Consider the following 25,799-nt stretch of genomic DNA (forward strand, 5'->3'; position numbering starts at 1 on the left):
AAACTATGTATTAGTTATCGGGGGAATTGTTGCCACCATTTTCTTTTGACTGACTGCAAGTGAACAAAATCAGCACAGATACCCAGTGAAGATACCTTCATACAATGCTTTTGCCAATTGCCACCTCCAAATCTCAATTTTCATTGTAACATTCAAGATGATTGCTATTATCTTAAAATTATTTGAAGTTCCTAACTTGTGAAATAGTTTCATTTTCACTCCCGTCCGTACCTAGCATCTCCAAGCCTTAGTGCCCAAAACTAGTGAGCAAAAGTTCTGAATTGTCTTACTGCTTATATCTTGCTAAAATTTCTGCTTTTTGAACTAACACATGCAACTGACAATTGAAAAACTGTGTGCTCTAAGTATAGTGTAGTGTCCCAACTGTCACACAAGTGCACACGACTGACGCTAGTTAAAAATGGTTCAGCAACTCTCTCACATCTCAATGAAGCAGTATGGTGTCCCAAATAAGTGAAGGGAACCCTTGCCATTTTCTCAATTAGTTTTTGTTCTTTAAGAGTGGTTACCCTAAATAACTGGTTGCCCAATTAACCAGAATTCACCATATTTACTTTTGTTCAAGTCCTGAAAATAGCCTGACCACTGACTTCCAAATGGTGGAATTTGTCACCCCTGCAGTGAAAGTGGTTTCAATTATAAAGATTAGTAATGCAGCTTAGATTTAGAGCTCTAATCAATTATTACAAATTACAATAGTCAGGCATTCGCAACACATTCACTTGAAATCCTGTAAGGGCAGTCATTTGCATCTCAGTTCATACATGTAGAAAATCCCTGCCAGCTTCATGTGGGATAATTCTTTGAAACTAGGTTACAGTTCCTAATGTAGCCCTTCATCCAGCACTGAAGAAAGGTCTCTGCCCAAAAAGTCAACTGCTCATTTCCCTCCATAGATGCTGCCTGATTTGCTGAGTTCAAAGTATATTTTATCATCAATGTATAAATTATACAACCTTGGGTTCACCCGCTTACAGGGAGCCACAAAACAAAAAATCCAAAAAAATTCAATTAAAAAAAAACCAACACCCAACTCAAAAAAAATCAAATCAAATAATGCAAACAATTAAGCATCAGCATTCAGGACAAAAGACCATAAAACCGAAGCCAGGAATTGCTGGAGTAGGTCCATAATCTCAGTCCATCATACAGAAGCAAATTGTCACTAAGCTCACAGACACCAAGGCCGGAGCAGATCGGGCACGACACAGAGCAAAGTAGAACATCACGGAGCAAAACTAGCTCAACCCTCACCTCCGGTCCTGACACCTTGACTTTTCAGTCCATCTGGCCCAGTGGTTAAATTGCCCAAGCATCAATCGCCACTTGAACTCTGCACTTAGATGGATCAAACCTCATTCCTGGTTTAGATGAATGGGCTCCGAAACAGCTGTGCTTCAGCTTTTCTCCACGCCACTCACTCCAACTACCTCTCCAACTTCATCTTCCCCTGGAACCTGCCTCTGCCTTGCTTTGACTGTTTCCCACCCGCATGCCTCGACCCTCGATTCAGCTGCACCTTCATTATCTGTGGTGATCATTCGCTACACCTTTCCATACAAGCAGTTTTATAAAGAGTATTTCATTGATTTTCTTGCTTTGAGAGCCAGCAGTAAGCTATTGCCCACGTTCAGATGCGCCATCTTAAACTAGCATTTTGTGTTACTCAAGTACACCTACTTTTGCCTCTTTCCCCATAGAAACCCTCCCCACCAAGTTACATCAACGTACTACCTTCATATTTTACTTTCTGGCTCTCCCTCCCCAATACATTTCTGGATCTATCCACCTTTCATCTCTCCTCAAATGGACCTATCATCAGATTCCAACACTGGTAGACTGTTTCTGCTTCTCACTCCCAGCTGTCTCCATCTTCGACCACCTATTCTAAACCCTTCCCTCCCCCCCCCAAAAAAAACTCCACCAGCTTCATCTGCCTCTTTTTGGGTTGCTTTCATCTATCATCCACCTGCCCATCTCTTGCCTCCACATTTTGTTCACCACCACTCCCTCCCCACCCTTTTCTTGGTTTATGCTCTGCCCTTGTATCACACTTCTCTCTAATCTCTCCTCTCCACTGTCTTGGTGCAGATCTTCAACCCGAAATGTCAACAATTCCTTCCCTTACTCACCTTCCCTTCACTCCTCCCCTCCACGTACAAGACACAGAATTAAGCCATTTGTCCATCGAGTCTGCTCTACCATTCCATCATGGCTGATTTATTATTCCTCAACCCCATTCTCCTGCCTTCTCCCTGTAACCTTTGACAAACCTTACTAATCAAGAACCCAACATCTGCTTTAAATATACCCACTAACTTGGCCTCCACAGCCAATGAATACCACAGCTTCACCACCCTCTAGCGGAAGAAATTCCTCATCATCTGTTCTAAAGCAATGTCCTTGTATCTTGTAACACGAGATTCTGCATATGCTGGAAAGCCAGAGTAACATGCTGCTCAAACCATTTAGTTCCTCCAGCTATCGCTCCAGATTCAAACACTTGCAGTTTGTAATTTCTATAACTGTACAACTTTGACAGTAACAACTACATGCATTCAAGAAGGCAATTCCTTGGTCTTTTCATAGAGAAATTTTCTGAAATTATCTTTTCATAAAAAGGCCAATTTTTGTTTTATTTAGGTTGATGGCAGGTCAAACTGTGATGGTAAGAGCACTTGTCTAAAAGTCCTGCTGATCACAAGTTGAATCTATCGCCAGGGCTCTTATCCAATAAACAGCACGAGTTTAAGACTATGATATTGGTATCAAGTTATCAGATAGATGAGTCAGGTCAAAAACAACTCAACCTTATTGAAAAGCAGAGGTCTGAGATTTACTTGAGAGATAACATGGTCAACAACATGATTACTTTTACAGTACCAGTAAGATGGAATTGTTTCATGAGAAAACTTAAGTACACTACCAAGATTTGAAGCCTGTCATTTACAGGATAGCAAAGAGCAAATTCAGCAATCACATTGTTAACCATGAGCAGAGAGAAAGAAATCAGACAATATACTGTATATTTGCTCAAGAGTATGGGTCTAATTTAAGTGTGGGAGCTTTTCACAACTGATCAGAGTAGCAACTGCACAACAATTTACTTTAGGAACTCAGCAAGTCAAGCAGCAGCTGTGGGGGGGGGGGGGGGGGGAAGAAGAGAGAAAGGAAGGCTAAAGAGGAGAAAGTTGTTGGTGGCAAGTAGAAACCTGATAAAGGATTTTGACAATTCCTCCCCCCCCCCCCCCCAGATGCTGACTGACCTATTCCAAGTTCCTTCAGAAGGCAGTGTAGGTCCTGAACTATCTTGTGACTTGCTAGCTATTGTGCAGCCTACATTAGCTACACTGACACATTAAGCTTCTAGTTAGCTGTTCACACACACAAAAGTGTATCAAGATAAACATCCAGTGTTTGCGAGTTGTACAGCAAACAAATGTGGTGGGAAAGTCCAAACTGACAGTTTAATTAGACTATGGTGGGAGGCGGGGTGCTGCAAGGAATGTTATTTTGGCAAACTTAATGTGTAGTATGACCTTGCATTTCTCCATAGTGTTTCTCTTTGATCTGCACCAGTTACTGATCTTGTAGTTTTTTTTAAACTGTTTATAGCATCCTATTAAGGTCAGACTTGCTGAAATCCAATTTATCACTCACTTAATTAAGCCAATAAATATCTTCCAAATGCTGGCAACTTTAACATGACCCCATACAGAAATGGACATGGGTTACATTCAGGGAATGAAGCCAATTCAAGCAGAGGCATCAAGTTATGAATGTCTGTCAGAATATCTCCCAACTACTACACTTCTACTTTTGCCATAATCAGACCCTTGTTCTGAAGAACAATAAAGTTTCATGAATGCAAAGAGAACACATCGCATTAATGAATTTTAATATGTACACACAGAACGCAGAGGTGCTCATCTGGGCAAACTGACCATTCAATCTGCATTTATGGATTAGACTGCTGAGCCTAGCTTAAAGTACAGGTCATTGTATAAACAAGGAATTAGCTTCCAAGCTCCGAATTAATAGTAATGTACAAGCTGTTTTGTATTGAGGACACACGTCACTGAATGGTACCAATGCTAGTGACCCCTCCATTTGCCAACTACACTAATAATATTTACATGTCACAAAATTACTGCTGCTTAGAGACATTACTGGGTATTGTTTAAAAAGGTTAAATTAATTCACAATAATGTTTTATTTAACATAATTATATTTTACCCTTTGTTTTATATTATACATTCAATATTCTGCTGCCAAGACTCAGCTGTGATTAATCCACCCTGTTACTTTTAGAACTTAATGTCTAATTACAGTAAATCCTGAAGTCAATGCCACTGTAAGCTGGTGAATAGTGACAACCTTTAGCTCAAGAACATGCAAACAAACTCAGGTGAAGTTGAGGCAATCAACCCCTCGACCAAGCTCTTGTTCAGCTAAATATCAGTATCTGGAGGACAAATACCCATAATTAAAAATGTACTTATAATTACATCATTACTGTACATGACTGCCATGTATCTCGATTTTTACCTTTTAAAAAAGGAAGCGAATATTACCAGCAACATTTACAATTTAAACCTAATACACAAAACTAAAAGAAACAATCCATTAATGCTGCCTTAATACAATTTCAATACTTTACAGGGCATTTTAGCTTTCCAGCTCAGCATGCTAATTACAGGTTTTCCAATCCATTCAAAATTATTTGCTGGCACAGACATCGCACTGCAAAGCTATCTGAAATTTGGCATGCTTCGAAGCTGGAAACTAGTCTGACAAGACAATGTTCCAACAGATGAAATTCTTAACTAAAGAATTGTTAAACTGTATTTACTTAATTAACTTTTTCACCTACAAAGCAGCATCATTACAGTGCGAGTTCTAGTTGTTTAGATCATTTGAACAACCAAAAGACCCAACAACTAACCACAGCCACCACTTACTCTTGCCCACACTGTACCAGAAGGTGGAACCTGGATCAGCCTCTACAGCCCCCGAGGACCCACCAACAGACATCTTATTCAACTTGAGTGATTGCACTACTAGACCATAAACCAATACCTTGTGTACTATGTAGTGCATTATTCTTGCCTGTAGACCAATTGCAAGCTCAGATTGTTGGGTTCACCTAACAATGGAGAAGATACACCTTCAGGAAATTCAATCAGGTATTTAGAAGAAACTTCTCTACCAAATGAGTAGTAACAATGTGAAACTCATTACTATTGAGAATTAATGCAATGAATAGTATACATACATTTTAAAAGGAGGCTTTTGAACTGGCAGATTCAGGCTACTATCCTCCTGAGCACCTTTTGCCCCACCCATAAGACTACAAGACACAGGAGCAGAATTAAGCCATTTGGCCCATCAAGTCTGCTCCACCATTCAATAATGGCTGATCCCCCCCCCACCCACACCAATCTTCTCCCCATGACCTTTGATGCCATGTCCAATCAAGAACCCATCAATCTCTGCCTTAAATACATCCAACAATCTGGTCTCAACAGCTGCCTGTGGTAACAAATTCCATAAATTCACCACCCTCTGGCTAAAGAAATTTTTTCCACATGTTTTAAATGGACACCCCTCTGTTGGCTCTCACGCAGGAGAACTTAAAACTAAAAACAACAAATACTGGAGCATACGGCAACAACCGACGGAGTTCAATGACAGATTGATCTGGCTGACGACAAACATTGAAAAACTGATCAACTCTGCTACATTAATAAAGCACCTTGTTAAATGTACAAAACATGACTGCGTCAGTGTTATCTTGTATTTCCATACAATGTTACATTAGGCTGTTACACATCTATTGTCAGAGAAGAACTTGCATAAATAGGTAAACCACCTTCATACGAGCAAGGACAGAAAACGGCAAAGTTCTAATTCCTAAAATCTTTTTCTTGTATGCAACTTATGAACGCCAATCATTAAGACAAATCAAAATCTGATAACTGCAACTAACTTGAATCATTTCAAATTTCCAGCATCAGATGCATTTTTCTTTTAACTTAGAATGAAGCCAAATCATGAAGTAGAGATAATGTCACCTCTCAGCAAAGATATTCCAGGGATTGCTGTGCAAGCAAAGTTTGCTCCAACCATTTGAAAAATACTTGCATCAAACATTACAAAAATAGCTTTCAGCCCCCATCATTAACTAAAGGTTATTTTCATAAACTTAAGCCCAAACAGTGACCATCTATACTCAAACTGAATTACATCAGTAAATACAATGATCATGAAGTCATTAGAATCCACTTATTTTTTTAATCTATTCAAGTCACAATCTTTTAGAGTACTTGCTGCATCAACGTCTTATTCCTCATTTACATTACTGCATAAACAGGCAATAGCTTGCATTTACACTATACATTAAACACTGGGGAGAAAAGGTCCCCAAATATTTTTGGGAACATTTAAAGGAGCAACAGATATTGAACCGAAGGAGAAGAACCAGTGATAAGACAAAGGGTGTAAAGAATCAGAAGAGAGCACCAGGGAAAAGGCTACAGACTGGAGGATTTATACAGAGCAAGAAGAACAAGGTTTAAATAAAAAAAAACATTAAAAATGACAGCTACAGAGATTTCTGCTGGAATTACTGGCTTAATCTACAAACACACTCTTCCTCAAACAATGAAAAGTTGTGCTGGTGCACCCAAGATGGTGAATTTCAAAACATCTTCCATTGTTAAGATGGCTCCCAAAAATGAGTATGACCTTGGAGCTGAGAATAATTCACTTCCACGCTAGTTCTATAGTGTGGATAAGACCAACTCTGCCACAAAGTGGGCAGACGGGTAATTCAAAACAAATCTCCAAGTTAAAAGTTTATCATTCAACCATATACACATACCGCCAAACGAAACAACATTCCTCTGGACCAAGGTGACTAAGACAATACACATAACTCTCAAACATACAGAGCAATATTTCAAATAAATTAAATTTATAAAATATATTCCAGAAGATGGACATTTAGCACGATGCATTTACGACACAAGTTTAAAAAGTAAACCGTATAACGCAATTGGCACTATTTAATACTTCAGTAATTTAAGTTGTAAATATATTGTTTGATTAAGCATTTTGGGTTACATGCATAAATATGAGAACTACATAGGTCATCATGCTACAACATGATACTTGCTCACCTCACTTCAAGTAAACACTAAGTTAGACTCATGTCTTCCTATGAATTAGTTTAGTGTTTTGAAATTACAAAACATAAGTGGGGATGAAGTATTTTAAATCAACTTGAGACAGCTAATGACCTATTGACACATAGTGAGGAACGACAAGCAAAAAGAAAGTGCACCACATGCAGATAGAGTTTTTTTTAAAAAAAGCAATGCAGCACATGTTCTTCAGAAGGGACAACAATTTTTTTTAAAAAATAGAAAATGGAAGAATTCATGGATTCATAAAGAGTACCGGGTGATAATAATCATAAATAAAAGTAGAAATGGCTGGCAACATTGTAAAAATTGACACATTCGATTGCTCAATGGGTAACTGGCTCATGTATACTAAAGCTAACTGCACAAATTTTGAAGCCAGTGATAAGAGTGACAATTTTGGGAGTGCATTGTGTTTAAAAGCATACAGTTTTCTTCAAAGTTTAAATACTCCAACTAAACCAGCAGAAATAAACTTTGCTGATATTGTGAAAGTAATGCAGGAATATTTAGAACCAAAGCCATCGTTGATTGCAGAATGGTGTAAGTTTCATAAGTGGTATCAAAAGGAAGAGGAGTCCATTTCAGTGTACGTGGCTGCATTGAAGAGATTGTCTAAGCATTACCAGTTCAATGATGGGCTTAATAATGCACTGAGAGATTGATAGTTCGTGGAGTCTTACAAAACAGAATTCAAGAACAGCTCCTAACTGAAGCACAAATTACATTTAAAAGTAGTTGAAATTGCTGTACCAATGGAAACAGTAGACAAATGCAATTGAGTTGCAGTGAGGAATGAAAGTGAGTGAACAAAATTATTACTATTGTGGAAGGGGCTCACATACACCAGATCAATACATATTTAATGACAAAATTTGCATAAATTGAAACAAAGTAGGACACACTCAAAGAACCCATCTGGCAGGGAAAAATAAATGGACTGCACAAGCAAGAGAAAAAGATAAAGTCAAATTGCAGTTTCATGGAACACTAATCTGCATGCTGTTGATGAAATGTCTGATAATGATGACAGTGACACAGGACTCTGTAGCCTTGAGATTTATAAAGTGAAAACAGACAAGCAATATGGTTTATGCCAGAAGTGAACAGCAAATTAATTAAAATGGAGCCGGACATTGGTTCAGCTGTTTCAGCCATTCCACAAAATGAATTTGAACGGCATTTCAAAGACACTGAACTGAAGCCTGGACATATCCAACCAAGAACTTAAAATGGAGAAAAGATAACTCCTGTTGGAAAGACATTCTTAACAGTGAAATGCAATAACGAACGAGCCACACAGAGCTTCTGGGTGGACCAGCACTGTGGAGACAAGATTGTCTGAGACAACTACAACTTGATTTGAGATCCATCCGCAATTTACATGCCATATCCCCTGCAATGAAGCCAACTAAAAGCAAATGAAAATACTGGATGATGCCACAGCTGTCTCCATGCTGTACACCAGTAATCATTGCCAAAGAGAACAAACAGTTGTTGGTGTCATCATCTGTGCCTCTGGTTGGAAAACATATTGGACCAAGGAAGGGCCATGCTACTCACAGGAATCATAAAAGGGACAAAAGCAGTGGTCCAACATCTTTTTGTAGGCAATATCTGAGAAAACTTCTGATGCTAATCAGGCAGTTACTTGCGAAATGTGGCTTGGTTTTAAACTGGAAGAGAGCTCAAGGAGCTTCAGAAAAGTTACAAGCATTCGGCTTTTGTACATGCATTATGGTTATTGCATGAACTTCAAGTGGGACATGAAAAGCTCCTTGTAAAACAGATCCAGAGACCAAAGCCCAGCTGGATAAATGGAAGGCCAAAAAGGAGTCGATGGAGATTTGAAAACAGAATTTGTTAGATTATGTTGTGGATGAAGAAACCAAGAGGAGAGATCAGATCATAAAGGGAACAATAGGACAAGAGAATACTCCAGTGAACTAAATGCACCTTTCCAAGATGCACAAACTAGAAGAAAAAGGAAGAAAGGTGGCTACCACTGTCAGAACTACTCCCTAGTCTCGGCATCAACTCCTACACCTGCCACAGAGGCAGCCCCAGGAACCTGAGATTGCTTCACAGTTACAAGTCTCACCTGCCAAGCAGAGTGATTCCCCCTTTTCATGAATGATGTTATCCCACAAGAGCAAAGCATCCATAACAATTAAATCTTTAGGCCTGAATAAGACAATTTAAAATTTACTGTGCTGTGGATGTCTGTACGTAGTAGTTGTATTATACAGAATTCTGTGTATATACACGTGACATGCATCCTCTCTTGAGTTGGAGCTTATAACCAAGCAGAGAGGACTGTTGTGTATGTAATATTTAATCAATCTCGTAAATTTGTTTAATTAAGCATTTTTTGTATAATACATCATGCATTATATGTACAAATATGTGAATTGCATATGTCACTCTACCACACGACATGTGCAGACCTCACTTAAAGTAGGCAAAGTTAGACTCACATTTTGGACTTCCTATGAATTCATTTAATGGTTTGAAGTTACAAAACATAACAGCACTTCATACTCAAGATGAGACCTGGCAGGTGACAGGAAGTTCAGTAGTCTCATGCCTTAGGGAAAGAAGTTGTTTCGCATTCTAACAATCCTGATCCTAATACCACCTGCCTGATGGTAGGATGGGTGAGGGGAGGGGGGGAAAGAAAGAGGGGCCCCAAAGAGACTATGGGAAGGATAGGAGGATCCTTGACAATGCTGAAGGCCCTGCATACACAGCACCCCAGATAAATATCCTGGATGAGTACATCAAGCACAAAGATATGATTTTGAAAAACCAAACCCAGTGACCACACATTTTAATTCCATGTCCCATTCTAATATATCTATCCATGGCCTCCTCTACTGTCAAAATGAATCCAAACTCAGGTTGGAGGAACAACGCCTTATATACCGGCTGGGTAGCCTCCAACCTGATGGCATGAACATTGACTTCTCTAACTACCCCTCCTCCCCTTCTTACCCCATCCCTGACATATTTAGTTGTTAGTTTTTTTTCTCTCTCTCTGCCCATCTCCATCTCCCTCTGGTGCTCCCCCCTCCCCCTTTCTTTCTCCCGAGGCCCGTCCCATGATCCTTTCCCTTCTCCAGCTATGTATTACTTTCGCCAATCACCTTTCCAGCTCTTAGCTTCACCCCACCCCTCCGGTCTTCTCCTATCATTTCGCATTCCCCCCCCCCCCCACTACTTTCAAATCTCTTACTATCTCTCCTTTCAGTTAGTCCTGACGAAGGGTCGCGGCCCGAAACATCGACAGTGCTTCTCCCTATAGATGCTACTGGGCCTGCTGTGTTCCACCAGCATTTTGTGTGTGTTGTCTGAATACTCCTTCTCCATTTTGTACAGTCATAGAAAAAGGAGTCAGTAGCATCTCAAACACTTTCCTGTGTTGATCTGGTAATCTCTTCCCGTAAGTGGTCTAATTAGTGTGCTGTTTTTGAAGCCTAGTGTCATGCATGCCTGCCCAACAGAGCCCAGCCAATGTTAGTTAAAGCCTTGACATTTTGTCAGAGAGAAAACTAAGTTTACATGCTTAATCACCCCAGTGGATTTGAATGGTTTTTGGAGAAAGTTGCATGCTTCTACTGCTTTGAGCTAGTTAGTAGCTCTCATCTCAGAAGCATACCAGGGATCATAGTTACCTAATAGACTGCAAGCATCCAGGATATAGCACAAATACCAACCATGTGGATGATATTCTCAGGAGCTTTAGATGTCTCTTACTTTCATAAGCGGAACCTAGTGTGTGTGAGGGGAGGCTTGACGTTCAGTACCAATATTAAAACCAGGTCATCAAAGAGATACAATAGCAAAACCAGCACCAGTCAAGAAAACTGCACTGCAGCGGCTCTACAACAGGTAGTCAAAACTGTCCAACACATCACCAGCACAAACCTACCCACCATCAAAGACATATACAGAAAGATGCTGGAAAAGGGCTAGTAACATCAAGGAGGATCCCACCCACCCTGCTCATGGACTGTTTGTCACACTCCCATCAAAAAGCAGACTATCGTATTTATCGTGCTTTTTTATTGTCATTTACCTTAATTTGTGTGTTGCATCAGATCTGGAGTAACAATTATTTCATTCTACTTTACATTTGTGTACTGGAATTGACATTAAACAATCATGAATCTTGAGATCCAAGGCCCCTCTGGTTATGAATTACTTCCATTAAATTTAGCTACTTCATGCTAGCATTTCAGTTGCATGTTTGCCCAATGTCAAAAGAGATCATCAGCTCTATCTCTCTCCCCACAGATTCTGCCTGATCTGCTATTCAGCATTTTCAATTTTATTTCAGGATTTCCAACACTCACAGAATACTCCATTTCCTCTGACTTTTTGCACGTCTCTATCAGCCACTAATTTTTATCAATGCAGCGCAAAAGCATCCTTTTCTGTATGCATAAACACACCTCCAGGGCTTAAGGACAGCTTTTAACCCACTGTTGTAAGACTATTGAATGGTTCCCTAGTATGGCATGATGGACCTCACCATCTACCTCATTATGATATGGCACCTGAACTGCACTCTGTAGCTATTGCACTTAATTCTGTGTTATTATTTTTACGCTGTTCTATCTCAATACACTAGGTGAATGAACTGACCTGTATGAGCAGTATGTAAAACAAGCTTTTCACTGCATCTCAGCACATGTAACAGTAAATCAATTTCAATTTTACCATGTTTCTGAATTATTCCATCTTGCTGATGTTGCCAATACTGGATATTTTGTCAATTGTTACTACTTGGCTTTTTCTACACTCAAATTTGCTCGATTTCAACTTTCTACAAGACTGGAACCTGTTAAACAGTGAGGTTTTGGCTCAAGAGCTTCAGAGGGGCAAAGGTCATTTTTGGAGCCACCATTATACGAGTGGGCCAGAGTTTAACACTTTGGCTGAAGAGGTTAGGAGCATGGCTGAGTGTCAGGGTAGGTAGGTAGGTATGTGTGTGTATATATATAAAATTACATTTGTGAATGTGACTCATTAATAAGGGCATACAGCAGAGGCATCAGTATGTCACTTGGACTGGAAAAGTGCAGCTGGATGGTAGCGAATTGAGGCAAAACTCATCGAGACTGAAGGAGTTGCATTACTTGAAGGCCACAAACCAGATGCACAGGACAGCTACAAATACCTGGGGATCCTGCAGGCACATGGAAACCACAATGAGGAATCAAGGAAAACTGCAGCATCTAAATACCTCCAAAGGGTGAGACAGGTCCTAAAAGCCAGCTGAATGGGAAGAACAAGATCAGAGGCATCAACACTTTCACCCTACCTGTCATCAGATACCCAGCTGTAATAGTGTGATGGCTGAGGAACAAACTGGAAGCTGCTGACATCAAAACTCGGGAAGTACTAACAATACATTGAGGATTCCACCCAAAGCCTAAAGGACTTTACACCCACTGGAATAGAGGACGACAGGGACTTGGAAATGTCAAGGGCACAGTCCTGAAAGAAATGTGAAACATCCACAAATATGTCAGGAAGATGGCCCCCAAGGATGACCTGCTAGGAGAAGGTAACAATAGGTTGGTTTACATGTGCAGCAGGCTATCATGGCAGCAAATGGGATATTGGCCTTCATTGCCAGAAGGATTGAATTTAAGAGCAGGGAGGTTATGTTGCAACTGTACAGGGTACTGGTGAGGCTGCACATGGAGTACCACGTGCAGTTTTGGTCTCCATACTTGAGGAAGGATACAAATACACACACCCAACCTACAAGGGGTGAGGAAAGTCAGGGGAATAGATACCATCCTGTCTCTGACGGTTATGTTGTCTGTTAGTGCCCAGGTTCAGGGCATCTCATCTGATCTGAGGAATTTTGAGTGGAGGGGAAAGATCCAGTTACTGTGGTCAATGTGGGTACCAACAATGTAGAAAAAACAGAGGTTCTGCTGAGGGAATTTAAGTAGTTAAGGACTAAATTAAAATGCAGAACTAGAAATGTAATAAACTCTGGATTACTACCTGAACTAAATGCAAAATGGCACAAATAAGATCAGAATGCTAAATGTGTGGCTCAAAGAAGTGGGCTTCATTTTGTGAGATATTGGTACCAGTAGCGGGGAGGGGGGGGGGGAGCTGCTAGGTGGGACGGATTCCAAGTGAACTATGCTGGGACAAAGATCCTGGTGAAATGCTTAATGAGGATTGTGAATAGGGCTTTAAACCAAATAGTAGTGGAAGTGAGGGGTAGTGTTAAAGCAAGAATAAAGTAAATGGGGAAATAGTATAAGAGGGGTTACAGAAGCCTCCAATATAAAGAATATGACAAGTTTAGAAAGGGATAAGAATTCATCTTCAGGTAACATGGAGACAAAATTGAAAAAAGGGGTAGTGAATACAGGACTGAAAGTGTTATATTTAAATGCACACAGTATACAAAATAAGGTAGATGATCTTGTAGCATTGTTAGAAACTGGCAGGTATGATATTGTGGGCATCAGAATAATGGTTGAAAGATCATGCTGTGGAGGGGATTCAAGAAAGAATAATTACACCAACAGGATGGCTGGAATCATTGCAGATTCATACAAAGGGGCCAACAGTGTTAAGGAAATAGGGTGCCTTGGACAGAGTAGGAGAATGGGCAAAGAAGTGTGGATGAAATATAGTGTAGAGAAGTGCATGGTCTTGCACTTTGTTAGAAGAAATAAAGACACAGACTATTTTCTAAATTGGGTGCTAATTCAGTAATCAGGCGCAAAGCAACTTTGAGTCCTAGTGCAGGATTTCCCAAAAATTAACTTGCAGGTTGAGTCAGTAATAAATTAAGGCAAATTTCATTTCAAGAGGACTAGAATATAAAAGGATGTAGTATTGAGGCATTGGTCAGACCACACCTGGATTACTGTGAGCATTTTTGGGCCCCATTTCTCAAAGGACGTGCTGGCATTGAAGAAGGCCCAGAAGAGGTTTCAAAGAATGACCCTGGGAACTATGAGGAGCATTGGTGGCTTTGGGCCTGTACTTGGAGTTTAAATGGATGGGGGATCTCAATGAAACCAGAGATGAGGAGGAATTCCTTTATCCATAGGGAGGCAAATCTGCAGAGGAAAAGTCATTGGTTATACTTACAGAGGTGGTATATAGGCACTTAATTAGTGACGGTGTCAAAGGTCATGAGAAGACAGGCAAATGAGAGAAAAAATAAATCACCCATGATCAAATGGTACAGCAGACTTGATGGGCTGAGTAGCTCAATTCTGTTCCAATGTATTACGGCCTTATTCACAAGGGCCTTTTCAGCAACATGAAAAAGTGAACATGGTCCATTTTTGAAAACATTCTTCTGTTTAACAAAAAAAGTGAAAACCTACATCCAAAGTTAGTCTTGAATGATTTAAATGTTTTTGATGATGGCAGTGACATCAGCGCCAGAATCCAGAGCGAAGGTTTCCAAGTTCAGACCCAGCCGGGCCGCTCCCAGGCACGCTTTCCGTCCGTGCTTGGTTGAGTGTCGAGTTCGCAAGTCGGCCTTGTTAAAAAAACAACTGCACTGTGAGAAGGATGTGGGGGACCACTCACAGAATCTTTCCTCCAAGACGACCACTTGGAAAAAAAAAGTTGTCACCAAGGCTCTGCCAGAGTATGGCACACACAAAAAAATGAAAGTGGGAAGTTTCAGGATGCCAGTTTTGCTGTCTCCACGAGTCAAGGTCTCAGATCTTCAATATCTAGATGAGTCAGCAGTGGACTGCTGAGCAACAATAGAAGATAGAATTAAATAAGGAAGACCATTATCAACTCATCCAAAATGAGTTACCTAGTTACCCAACACACCTTTAATAGGCATTTTAACTTCATTGTTTTCCCCAAGTGTCTATTTCAAGGATCAATTTACCCTTTGCTTGAAGCAATTTTTCCAGACAGTCATCCTACAGTCACTCTTAAGGAATTGGTCAGATTGGACCAAATTAAACATTGATTTCAAATTGCTGTTTCAGCATGTTGATCTGTAAATTAGGGTTTTGATTGTTGATTCCTGTTACAAAAAAAAAATTACTTCATTAGCCTAAACTAGTCATTTAACATTCATGACCTACAAGGACTCCAATTTTGTTCCACAGGCAGGCAATGTATTTGAGCAACCAATCTACACAAGAGTCAATGTATTCATTCCAAAGTGGCTTAAATAAAGCAGCTTTAAACAGGTCAGTTAAATCATTTGTAACATATCAAAAGAATTACATTCACCCCACCATCATTTCAACTGGCAATTGTTGAAGGATTTCAGTATTGAAATAACTGGACCTGTGGGATTAGTGAGATACAAAGCATTCATACAAATTTATGACACGCTATTAGGCCATTCAAATCAACTGATCTAAACCTCCTACCTCAAAGTTCAAAGTACATACATGTCACCATATACAATGCTGAGGTTCATTTTAAGCCAAGTGATTAAACTCACATGACACTATTCATGGATTGGCACATTACTGTTCCAAAACAAAATCTTAATGTGCTGTTTACATTTCATTTTAAAAAGTAAATGCACATCTAGTTACAATTCAGCAAGAGCAGTTTCAAGTCTTCAAACTACAAATCACAATACATATTCAAGAGCAACTCTAAATACAAAGGCCACAGTTTGTGGTTTCAAGAACAAAACTCATTAAACATTAAGCTTCGTATATTGATGCATTGCATTGTATATGGTTGCACTCAAGTTTTGTAAATGTTCATTTTGTAGCGGTGTATTACACGCAGCGCTGAAATAACGACATGTAGTCGGTGAGCTGCAGTTGCAAAAGAGGTTTATTCAAGCTTCGCGGCCTCACTTTAAAGCCTTCCTGATCCCACCCTCCCCGGGCGGGAATGCTGTAGGGGGCGCGTATTCACAGTCCTGTCCCGCACGCAAGCTTTTCCCCTTGCTGGTGAAGCAGGTTTGGCGCCCTTTTTGGGACCGGCCTCAATGCCGGCGCGCGCCACTTTGTGAGCCGGTTCGAGTGTGCTGGGAAGTGGGTCGCCACATAACTCCCCCCCCACCCCCCACCCCCAGAACCGGCGATACACCCTCCAATGTCCTCAGTCTGACTCTGTTTGGGAGGTCTGCCTCTGCGCCGTGGTGCCTGAATCTCGACCAGCTGCGCCAAGTCCACATGGGCCGGTTTGAGTTGGTTCACTGTGAATCTGGACCCGTTGTTTCTGATCACCGTAAACGGCCCCTCGTAGGGCCACTGTAGCGGTGCCCGATGTCCGCCCTGTCGTACAAAAACAAACACAGTTTTTCAGGTCTTTGGGTACGCAGGTCGGGTTCTGCCTATGCTGTGAAGTGGGTATGGGGGCCAGGTTACCGAGCCTCTCGCATAGTCTGCCCAGGACTGCTGTGGGTTCTTCCTCTTGCCCCCTTGGGGCTGGTATGAACTCTCCTGGGACGCCCAGGGGTGCACCGTATACCAACTTGGCCGATGAGGTGTGCAGATCTTTGGGCGCCGTGCGGATGCCGAGTAGGACCCAGGGAAGCTTGTCCACCCAGTTAGGCCCTTTGAGGCAGGCCATGAGAGCCGACTTCAGGTGACGGTGGAAACGCTCCACTAGTCCGTTCGACTGTGGGTGGTAGGCAGTTGTGTGGTGCAGCTGTGTCCCAAAAGACTGGCCATAGCTGACCACAGGCTGGAGGTGAACTGGGCGCCTCTGTCGGAGGTAATGTGGGCTGGTACACCAAAGTGAGATACATTGGTTGCAATCAGTGCTCGGGCGCAGGATTCACAGGTGGTGTCGGTGAGTGGGACCGCCTCTGGCCATCTTATGAACCGGTCCACGATAGTGAGGAGGTGCCGCACTCCTCACGACACTGGCAGGGGGCCATGATATCCACATGAACATGGTCAAAACGCCGGTGGGTGGGATGGAACTGCTGCCGCAGGGCTTTGGTGTGCCGCTGCACCTTGGCCGTCTGGCAGTGCATGCACGTTTTGGCCCATTCACTGACCTGCTTGCGGAGTCCGCGCCAAACGAACCTGTTGGCTACCATCCGGACGGTTGTCCTGATGGTGGGGTGCGCTAAATTGTGAATGGAGTCGAAAACTCGCTGCCGCCAGGCTGCCGGGACGACGGGGCGGGGTTGGCTGGTGGTGACATAACAAAGTAGGGTCCTCTCACCTGGGCCTACAGGGAGGTCCCTGGAGCTGCAAACCGGAGACTGTGGTTCTGTAACCAGGGATCTCCTCGTCTGCCTGCTGCGCTTCTGCCAGTGCTTCATAGTCTACCCCCTGGGACAGGGCTTGGATGTTAGGTCTGGAGAGAGCGTCCGCCATGACGTCCTTTCCCCGAGACATGCCGGACATCCGTCGTGTATTCGGAGATGTAGGACAGATGTCGCTGCTGGCGGGACGACCAGGGGTCGGATGCTTTCTTGAACGCAAAAGGTAAGAGGTTTGTGGTCCGTGAACACGGTGAAGGGCCTACCTTCCAAGAAGTACCTGAAATGCCAGATTGCCAGGTATAGCGCCAACAGTTCCCGGTCGAAAGCACTGTATTTGAGCTCGGGTGGTCGAACACCAGGGGTTGCCAGTGACCCTCGATGAGTTGTTCCAGCACCCCACCGATTGTCGTGTTAGATGCGTCCACTGTGAGGGCGGTAGGGACGTCCGTTCTGGGGTCCACTAGCATCGCGGCGTTTGCTAAGGCTTCTTTGGTTTTAATGAAAGCGGCGGCGGACTCCTCGTCCCAGGTAATGTCCTTGCCCTTACCCGACATCAGGGCAAACAGGGGGCACATGATTCGGGCAGCTGAAGGGAGGAAGCGGTGGTAGAAATTCACCATACCCACGAATTCCTGAAGGCCTTTGATTATGTTGGGTTGGGGGAAATGGCAGACAGCATCTACCTTGCCGGGCAGAGGGGTTGCCCCATCTTTAGTAATCCTGTGGCCCAGGAAGTCGATGGTGTCGAACCCAAACTGGCATTTGGCCAGGTTGATTGTTAGGCCGTATTCACTCAGTCGGGCATAGAGTTGACGGAGGTGGGACAGATGCTCCTGACGACTACTGCTGGCTATGAGGATGTCGTCCAAATAGATGAAAGCGAAGTCCAGTTCGCGTCCCACCGCGTCCATTAACCGCTGAAATGTCTGTGCAGCATTCTTTAGGCCAAACGGCATGCAGAGGAACTCGAAAAGGCCAAATGGGGTGATGAGTGCTGTTTTGGGGACGTCATCCGGATGCATTGGGATTTGATGGTATTCCCAGACAAGGTCTACCTTGGAGAAGATCCATGCAGGTTTGTTGCAAAGTCCTGAATGGATGGCACAGGGTAGCGGTCCAGTGTTGTAGCCTCGTTCAGCCTGCAGTAATTGCCGCATGGCCTCCAGCCCCCAGTTGCCTTGGGCACCATGTGCAAGGGGGAGGCCCATGGGCTGTCGGACCGCTGTATGATCCCCAATTCCTCCATCCTCTTGAACTCTTCCTTCGCCAGTTGGACCTTGTCCGGGGGAAGCCGCCGAGCATGGGCGTGCAGGGGTGGTCCTTGTGTCGGGATGTGGTGCTGTACGCCGTGTCTGGGCATGGCTGCCGCGAACTGCGGTGCCAGAACCGATGGGAAATCCGCCAGGACTCTGGTGAAGTCATTGTCAGACAATGTGATGGAGTCTAGGTATGGGGCCGGAAACTGGGCTTCACCCAGGGAGAATGTTTGAAAGGTCTCGGCATGGACCAGTCTCTTCCTTGGCAGGTCGACCAGTAGGTTGTGAGCTCGCAAAAAATCTGATCCCTGGAGCGGTTGGGCTACGGCGGCCAGTGTGAAGTCCCACGTGAACTGGCTGGAGCTGAACTGTAGCTGCACCGTACGGGTGCCGTAGGTCCTTACTGTGCTGCCGTTCGCGGCCCTCAGGGTGGGACCCGGTTCTCTGTTGTGGGTGTCGTAACTTGGAGGTAAAATGCTGATCTCGGCTCCGGTGTTGACCAAAAAGTGTCGTCCCAACTGCTTGTTCCAAACATACAGGTTATCTTGATGGCCAGCCACCGTAGCCATCAGTGGCGGCTGGCCCTAGCGTTTCCCAGGAACTTGCAGGGCGGGCTGCAGTGGCAGGCATCTGCGCCCCACCGCTGGTGGTAGAAGTACCATTGTTCGTTGGTCTCCTCACCCCTGCCTCTGGGGTTAGTGGGCTCTGTGGCTGGGCCTGGTCTGGTCTGCTGCTGGGAGTGTGGCCTGGTGATCTGTGCGACAGACGCCCCACTCTCTTTCTTGGCTTTCCACAGCACCTCTGCCCGGGCCGCCACCTTCCAGGGGTCGCTGAAATCCACGTCAGCAGCAGCACGCGTATGTCCTTGGGCAGCTGCTCCAGGAATGCCTGCTCAAACATGAGGCAGGGCTTGTGTCCTCCGGCCAGGGACAGCATCTCGTTCATCAAAGCTGACAGTGGCCTGTCCCCCAAACCATCCAGGTGCAGTAAGCGGGCAGCTCGCCTGCGCGCGAGAGTCCTAAAGTCCTTATGAGCAGGGCTTTGAATTCTGTGTATTTGCCATCTGCTGGGGGTGATTGTATGAACTCCTCAACCTGGGCAGCTGTCTCCTGGTTGAGGGAGCTCACCACGTAGTAGTAATGTGTGGAATCCGAGGTTATCTGCCGAATGTGGAATTGGGCTTCTGCTTGCTGGAACCATAGGTGAGGTCGCAGCGAGCAGAAGCTTGGCAGTTTCAACAGAACTGCATGAACAGATGCGGCATTGTTCATCTCCGGTCCAAGTATCATTTGGGCTGTCGGGGTCACCAACTGTAGAAGTGTGCTACACACAGCACTGAAATAACGACACGTAGTCGGTGAGCTGCAGTTGCAAAAGAGGTTTATTTAAACTTTGCAGCCTTGCTTTAAAGCCTTCCTGTTCCCCCTGTTCCCGCCCTTCCCGGGCAGGAATGCTGTAGGGGGCGCATATTCACAGTCCCGTCCCATGCGCGGGCTTTTCCCTTTGCTGGTGAAACAGGCTTGGTGCCCTTTTTGGGGCTGGCCTCAATGCCGGCGCGCGCCGATTTATGAGCCGGTTCGAGTGCACTGGGAAGTGGGTCGCCACAATTTCATTATTTGTCATTTCTCAATAGCTTGGGCAATGTATTGATTTCTTATGATTATTTATAAACATATTTGTAATGTTTCCAGGAATACTGGGGATTTACTTTATCCTACAAGTGAAAAAACTGAATAATTTGCAAGTAAAATACAATACTACAGCTTATGCTGGGCAACACAAAATTCTGGAGGAACTCAGCAAGCCAGGCAGCATCTTGGGGGGGGGGGGGGGGGGGGGCAGGGGAGGGGAGAGAGAAGAGCACAGTCGACATTTCAGGCCTCAGCCCTTCATCAGGACTGGAGAAGTAAAGATGAGTAAGAAGATGGGTTTATGCCAGCATCTATTCCATAGGAGTGAGCAGGAACTAGTACCCACAACATAGTTACTTTGGGGGTGGGGGGGGGGGGGGAGCTTTAACTCCTCTCCATAATTATCAGGCATCAGCAAACATTTCAGGGACTGCTGTAATTTAATGTTATACCGGATCTGAGATTCTCACTTAACGTGAATATGCAAAAACTTTGTCAAACTTATATAAATGGGTGGTGGAAAGTATATTAACTGGTTGCAACACAGCCTGGTATGGAAACACCAGTTCACCTGAATGAAAAGCCTACAAAAAGTAGAGGATATGGCCCAGTCCATCATGGGTAAAGCTCTCCCTACCATTGAGCACATCTACATGGAGCACTGTTGTAGGAAAGCAGCACCCATCATCAGGGACTCCCACCACCCAGTCCATGCTCTCTTCTCACTACTGGCACCACAAAGATGGTCCCAAGTTCAGGAACAGTTATTACCCCATCAACCATCATGCTCTTCAACCTGAGGGAATAGTTTCACTCAACTTCACTGGCCCTATCACCGAAATGTTCCCACAACCTATGGTCTCACCTTCAAGGAGTCTTCATCTCATGTTCTTGATTTTTTTTTGTATTTGCACAATTTGTCACCTTTTGCACACTGGCTGACCACCCAAGTTGGTGCAGTCTTTCACTGATTCTATTATGATTATTATTTTATCATGGACTTATTGACTATGTCCATAAGAAAATGAATCTCAGGGTTGTATCAGGTGACATATGCTCTTTAATAATAAATTTACTTTGAACTTTTGGCGGTCAAAGCAAGCATAAAATGCATTGAGCTCATCTGGGAGTGAAGCACTGATATCAACTACAATTGCAAGAAAACATTTGTGACTCCTTTGCTTTCTGCATTACTCACTCAAAATGTGATCTGATCTTCATCCAAGTCACAGTAATAGACAAACAATCTGCCAAAACTAATAACACAAACTTGTAATCAGTAATTGATGAGAAGCATACTATTTAAACGATCACAGTCTGGGTTCAAATAAAAGTATGCGAACCTCTGGTGTAATGTCTTCTACAAAAGCTATTTGGAGTCATTTGTTTCAATCAATGAGATGAGATTGGAGGCGAGTTGTAGGTGTGCCCTGCACTATTTAAGAAAAAAAGACACACAAAATCAGGTTACTGACACAGTTTGCTCTTCTCAAGAAAGATCTGTTTATGTGCACCATGCCTCAATCAAAACAACTTTAAGGACCTTAGAAGAATTGTAGAGACGCATGAAGCTGGAAAAGGCTACAAAAGTATTTAAAGACACGAGTGCTCATCAGTCCACAGCAAAAGAAACTGTCTCCAAATGGAGGAAACTCAGTACTGTTGCTACTCTCCCTTGGAGTGGGTATCCTGCAAAGATCACACCAAGAGCACAACATGCAATGCTGAAAGATTTGAAAAAGAACCCAAGAGTAACAGAAAAAGACCTGCAGAAAGTCTCCATTCATGTGTCCACTACAAAACACTGAACAAGAATGGTTCATGGAAGGACACCACAGAGGCAATCCACTGCTGTCAAAAAGTTACTGCACATCTCATGTTTTCAAGTTTGCAAAAGACCACCTGGATGCTCAACAATGCTTCTGGGACAATGTTCTGTGGACAGATGAGCAAAAATTTAACTTCTGGCAGAAATGCGCACACCACTATGTTTGGAGGCACACCAACATCAAAACCTCATCACAACTATGAAGCATGGTTAAGGGAGCAACATGGGCCTGGACAGCTTGCAACTGTTGAGGGAAAAATGAATTCAAAATTGTATCAAGACATTTTACAGGAGATTGTCAGGGTAGCTGTCTGTCACCTGAAGCTTAATAGCAATTGGATGATGTAACAAGACAATGATCTAAGACAATAGTAAATCAACAACAATGATTTAAAAAGAAGAAAATCTGTGCTCTGTAATGGCCAAGTCAGAGTCCAGACCTTAACCCAATTGAGATGCTCTGGCATGAACTGAAGAGGGCTGCTCATGCAAAATATCCAAGAAATATTGAACGGAAACACTTTTGTATGAAGGAATGGTCTGAAATTCCTCTACACCATTGTCCAAGTCCGATCAGCAGCTACAGGAAGCGTTTGGTGGAAGTCATTGCTGCTGAAGATTCTACCAGTTATTAAATACAAGGATTCACGTACTTTTTCCAGCTTGGACTGTGAATGATTAGACAATGTTCAATAAAGACACAAAAAGTAAAATTGTGTTATTAGTTCAGGCATATTGTGTTTATCTATTATTGTGACTTAGAGGAAGATCAGACCACACAGAAAACCAGGTAATTGCAAAGAGGTCACAAACATTTTCTTGCAACTGTATGTCAAGATTTCACTTTGTTGGAGGTAATAGCATTTAAACTCGGCCACAGCTGTCAAGAATCCTTCAGTGATTCAAGTTTGGTCTGGAATTACCACTTCAATGCAAGATGGACCCAGACCTCTTGTATTTAAACTTGGTTGCCAGACCGGAATGCCACTGATCGCATGGTTCATGCACAAATTTGGTTAGGGAAGACTGAATGATTTTGTGGAGGAACATTCATCTATGACTTGTTATAAAGTCAGTGATAACTGTGGTGTATAATTCATATCCTCTGATGAGTATTTGAACAAAGCCCAGACTACAGACTGAGCAATTCCGTAGCTGCTCCTTAGCCTCTTGTTTGTCCTCATCTCTGAAGCCTTTGCCTTTAGACTTTCCCTGTATGCAGGTAAGAGGAGGACGACTAAGCAACCAGGTTTCCCAAAATGCAGTCTAGGCATGGAACTGTAAGCATTCCTCATCATAGTGTAACAGAGGTCAAGTGTGTTGGGACTCCTGGTGATACGCTGATGATAATTGGGCAGAGTTTTCTTCAAACAAGTCCCCAACAATAATCTGAAGTGGTCAGGGTCAGCTGTTTGTTTGCTAATTGCTACATTCAATACATCAAGTGTTTGTTTAACATGTGCTTTTGGCGGTCTATAAACTGCAGTCAGGATCATGAAGGAGAACTCTCTTGACAAGTAGAGCAGTCAGCACTTAATCATCAGATATTCCAGTTCAGGCGAACAAGAGTGCGATAAGATTGCTGCATCCAAGTAGTTTATTGTGAATCACAGACCCCCACCTTTTCCCTTCTCCGAATCAGCAGTGCTGTCCATCTGGTGAATCGAAAAGCCCTCAGGTCTTAATGAAGAATTCAGCATGTCCAGAGTGAGCCATGTCTCCATGAAACACAGAACACAGCACCCAAGGACCCTTAGGTCCTTAATCTCATTCTCTAGCGACTGTACATTTGCAAACAAGATGCTGGATAAGGGAGGGGGTTTCATTCCTCAGCATTTCAGTCTGGCTTGGAGTTCTCCCCTCCTCTTCCAGCTGTGGTGATGTACTTTGTTTAAAGGTGACATACCTGCATGGGAGAGTCAAGTCTGCCAAGTTCTCCAGAAGACAGTCAAATCGCTTGTTCACTAAGATAATCCAAAAGTATGCTGCTTAAAAAGAAATTAAAGGCTGCAAATGCAGACAGTAATTACAAGGTACATTTGGAACTTTAAGCTGTTCGTAACATTTTGCTGTGATTCACAGCGCCATCTTGGTCCACCCAAATACTTACTTTCAAATACTTTCTGCTCAATTTTGAATAGTTAAACAAAATGCCTACCATCACAACCCAAATGCATTCCAGTTAACTACTTACAGTTCAAGTTTTTCATTTCACTTTTGGTTCTTTTGCCATCCACCATTTTACACTCACTATTTCTTGGCACTTTCTGCCAATGGGATGGCTCGTTGCATCTCTAATTTTTATAATTTAGGACTACCAGACTCCCAATGAAAGAGACATTTTGCTTAGAAACACACCCTCCAGCTCACCGTGACAATACTGACCCATCTACATTAATCCCAGTTAACAGTACTTGAGTCAGTCTTGCATGCCTTGTAAATTCCAGGCTTAAAATGCTGTTGCTATGCACACTTCCACTGTGCACTCAGTCAATTTCACAACCACCCTCTGGTCATTGTGTTATCTTGCTAACAGCAAGACCATGGGACATGTCCAGCAGGGTAGGCTGAGAGTTATACAGTCATAAACACAAGAGATTCTGTAGATGCTGGGAATCTTGAGCAGCATCTATGGAGGGAATAAACACTTTAGGCTGTGAGCAACACACACAAAACTGGACGAAGGGTCTCGGCCCGAAACGTCAACAGCATTTCTCCCTAGAGATGCTGACTGACCTGCTGTGTTCCACCAACATTTTGTGTGTGTTGTTTGAATTTCCAGCATCTGCAGATTTCCTCATGTTTGCATTTTAGGCTGTGACCTTTCATCAGGACTGGACTCCAGTTCAAATGGGAAAGCTTGGGAAATGGTCAACAGAACTGCAAGACAGGGAATTTAATGCTGGCCAGTCTCATGGACACTGCATGACACCCAAAATCTGTGACTTGCTCTGTAGACTATACTGGAGAGATTCTCATCTGCAAAGGTCATAAGTATTTTTGTACATATTAACAGCAACTTTACCAAAAACTTATCAGCTTAATTTTATTTTCAAGAACTACAAAGGGGCATATTTTGCAAAAACTCGATGGTTTATTTGATTTTGGATTGCTTCCGGCCATGTGGCCATCTTCCAAACTATTGCATCTTCTGTTAGTATAAAGACTGCACTGGGCTGTGTGGACAACCACTGCTAATTCAAATTACCTTATAGCAACCAAAAACTGCATGCACATACCTGGCCAATGCAAGGAAGTTTGTTTTAAGACCCTTATTTCAGAACGTAGGAATAGGAGATAAAATGGAATCCAATATAGAACATGGTCGACTAGTGGTGTGGTGGCATCCGCAACGGACTTTGAGGTGAGTGTTCCGAGCTTTGAAACCAGCTGGATCCTTGATGTTTTCCATCGCTGCTGGGTTGAGCATCAAGCTAGCAATTCAGCCTCGTTAAAAAAGACAAATGCTAAAGAAACAGCAAGGTTACTGCCAGATACATCACAAAGCACAGAGGAACAACAATATAAAACAGGAGCTATCAAACTAATTGATTCCACTGCATTAGAGAATTATTGGCAAAAAGAACTTTAGCCCTACAACATCTATTACAATGTTGCTAAAGGCCAGTAAAAAGGCGAACAAATCTCAAG

At 43.1% G+C, this 25,799-nt stretch overlaps 1 protein-coding gene across 3 annotated transcripts in view; it reads right to left on the minus strand.

Annotated features, from left to right (window-relative positions):
• LOC132384824 (F-box/LRR-repeat protein 20) overlaps window positions 1–25,799 on the minus strand; it is a 163,732-nt gene that overhangs the window by 124,203 nt on the left and 13,730 nt on the right. The window lies entirely within an intron of this gene.

The sequence above is a fragment of the Hypanus sabinus genome, chromosome X1 (assembly GCF_030144855.1).
Source record: "Hypanus sabinus isolate sHypSab1 chromosome X1, sHypSab1.hap1, whole genome shotgun sequence".
Taxonomy (NCBI): domain Eukaryota; kingdom Metazoa; phylum Chordata; class Chondrichthyes; order Myliobatiformes; family Dasyatidae; genus Hypanus; species Hypanus sabinus.